Below are 3,254 nucleotides of genomic sequence, written 5' to 3' on the forward strand. Positions count from 1 at the left end.
ACACACACACACACACACACACACACACACACACACACACACACGGTTTATACCATTTAATGCTGTAATCCAACAACTTTCCCCAAACGTTCCCCTATAAGCTGTGTAAACCTGACAAAGTGAGAGACTTTTACTGTCCACAGACCTTAAAAGCTTAACTTCAAAGTAGCTTGAGAGTATGCATCCACAGCCAGATTATGTGTGTAACAGCATAACTTTAGGAAGTGATTTGTACAGTATGATTTCTATATTTATTTAGTTTCAATCTTGAGGATATGTATTACTTCTTGGCAATAATTGTGCTTTGATTCACACTTTTTCATGATGAAGTCACTGTATTACCACCCTGCCAACAAGATTTATAAAGCCCTCAGAAAAAATGACTTGACAAACTTCAACATCCGTCTTCCTTGAAAGCTAAAGTTACCTTCAGAGATGCTATATTTTATTAGGAGGACATTTTGCCATTGGATTAATCACCGGGTCCCTTAATATATTCAAGCCTTATCAAATCTGGAAGAACTGTCCTTAGTTCAATGTAATTCAAAAAATATTGCCAAGAAAAATGGCCGCATATGACATCACATATCTTGTAAGGCCTACTCTCCCTCAGGTATTTATAACCATTGGGTCAAAGACATATAGGTCACACTTAAACAGGATATTAAAGACCTGCTGAAGTAAAAAACATTCTAAGTATTACTATCATGTTTCTCCAATTGCAGAATTAATCAAATAAATACAATTTGAATGAATGGCATCTATTGTTTGTGTCAGTGCTTCTCTCAATGACTTGTTAAGCAACAAGATGCAGCGCCATGGGATTCAGCTTGACCACTAACATGACAGCACCACATTTACGTTCGTTCATTCACGTGGTTAAAACTGCAAGGAAATAGTTAATTATCTTGTTTGTTAGTGCAGCAAATTTTATTAATCACGCCTGTCTCAGTGTTCGTCGGTTAAATTGTCGGAGTTTAGAAAAATGTCAGGAGTCAAGTTTATTTATTGCTCTGAACATTTTAAGACTTCAATCAAGTGTCTCTCAGCTGCTCCCCACAGAGAGAGAGGGAGAGAGAGGGAGAGAGAGAGAGAGAGAGAGAGAGAGAGAGAGAGAGAGAGGAGAGAGAGAGAGAGAGAGAGAGAGAGAGGAGAGAGAGAGAGAGAGAAGAGAAAGAGAGAGAGAGAGAGAGAGAGAGAAGGAGAGAGAGAAGATGAGAGAGAGAGGAGAGAGAGAGAGATGATGAGAGGAGATGAGAGAAGAGAGAGAGACAGAGAGAGAGAGAGAGAGAGAGAGAGAGAGAGAGAGAGAGGAGAGAGAGGAAGAGAGAGAGAGAGAGAGAAGAGAGAGAGAGAGAGAGAGAGAGAGAGAGAGAGAGAGAGAGAGGGAAGAGAGAGCAGAGAGAAGAAGAAGGAGAGACGAGAGATGAGAGTAGCGAAGAGAGAAGAGGAGAGAGAGAGGATGAGATGATGAGAGGGAGAGAGAGAAGAGTGAGAGAGAGAGAGAGATGATGAGAGGGAGAGAGAGACAGAGAGAGAGACACACACAGAGAGAGGGAGAGGAGAGAAGATTTAGTCCTCTCAGTGTGTCTTCATAAATCACGTTCTGACGCCAACTAACAGCTCTGCTTGCCCTTCTCTGAACCACAGACACTCTCACCCTGCCTGTCGCAATATTACCACACAGTCATTAACAAACAAAACGTTTCTGAGGAGGAAGATAATGACTGAGTCCCAAAAGGCACCCTATTCCCTATATATTGCACTACTTTTTACCAGAGCCCTACTTTGCTGCCACATTGGCACGATGATGATGTCATGACAGTCAGAGAATGATGCAACAGAGGTTGTGTTTTGTTATAAAACGTTGTGGTTCCCCAGTGCACTAAGGCAAATGTGTATACAGATCTGTACGCATGGTTGGTTTAATTTGACAGGTAAACTGAAGTAAAAAGAAATGTTTTCCTAGGGATTTGCATTCTGAGTCTATTAATGTGTGTTTTTGCCCTTGCCATCCTCCACACTAAAGGTGTCAGCATGCCTCAGTTCGGTTGGCGCCTAGCCAAACACGAACGAGTGTCCTCGCATGCTCCCTTAAAAGTACTCCCTTCGCTTGAAAAACAAGAAAAAACGGCAATAGTACTGTTGGTCCATTTTGAGACTTGGTGCTGTGAAACAGTTTGCATGAAAACGGATCGTCTCTTGTTGAATGATATAAAACATTCTTGTAAAATTATAAAACCAAGAATCCATCATGTTGACCGATCACCGACGAAGGGGCGTAAACTTCGGCTACCGACTTCGGCTTTCTGTCCAAAACAAACAAAAACAAACAAAATGTTGTCATAATATATGCCCAAACTTTTCAGAACTGTTTCGGCTGGGAAGCATGCGGACGCTTTAAGTCCAAACTACTGCCAAGTTCCAGTTTCAGTCAGAATTCCCTACTTTCTACACAATAGCTGACAAAAACAGAGCAAATTAAGACATCCCAGCAAACACAAAGTCAGTTGACAGGACAAGAACTCATTCCAGAGGGAGGAGATCTTTCGTGCCTAAATCCTTTGGTGAAGAGGAAGGATTACACAGTGTGCTGCCTGTAACGTTAATTCAAGTATTATAGTGTTGACTAGTGCTATTACAACTCTCTGCTCGTTCTCCAGTAGCTTTGGAAGATCTGAATTTGAAGTTGAGGTTAGCTCGCCTGTAAGCGTCTTATTTGATATGAACATGGTTTATGTACTGTTTGCAGAGCTTTATTAACCATTTTTATATGATACTAATACTGTACCATCATATTGATGACTCCTATGCACTTTGAAGCATACTTCTTCTTTTTCTCTCGATTTTGCCCGCACTGTTGACAATTAAACCAGCCAATAACAGAAAACATAAGACTTTTCTGTGCTCTCCTAAACAAATGACAGTTCACTTCATCTCATGTCGCAGATAGTGGTACCGTAAAAACACTTGTCTTATCAGCTGCCATGCATGACGGTATTAGATTACCTTTTCTACATGAAGGTATTAGATTCCCTTTTCTACATGAAGGTATTAGATTACCTGTTCTACATAAAGGTATTAGATTACCTTTTCTGCATGAAGGTATTAGATTACCTGTTCTACATGAAGTTATTAGATTCCCTGTTCTACATGAAGGTATTAGATTCCCTTTTCTACATGAAGGTATTAGATTACCTGTTCTACATGAAGGTATTAGATTACCTGTTCTACATGAAGGTATTAGATTACCT

The sequence above is a fragment of the Salvelinus sp. IW2-2015 genome, linkage group LG14 (genome assembly GCF_002910315.2).
Source record: "Salvelinus sp. IW2-2015 linkage group LG14, ASM291031v2, whole genome shotgun sequence".
NCBI classification, from domain to species: Eukaryota; Metazoa; Chordata; class Actinopteri; order Salmoniformes; family Salmonidae; genus Salvelinus; species Salvelinus sp. IW2-2015.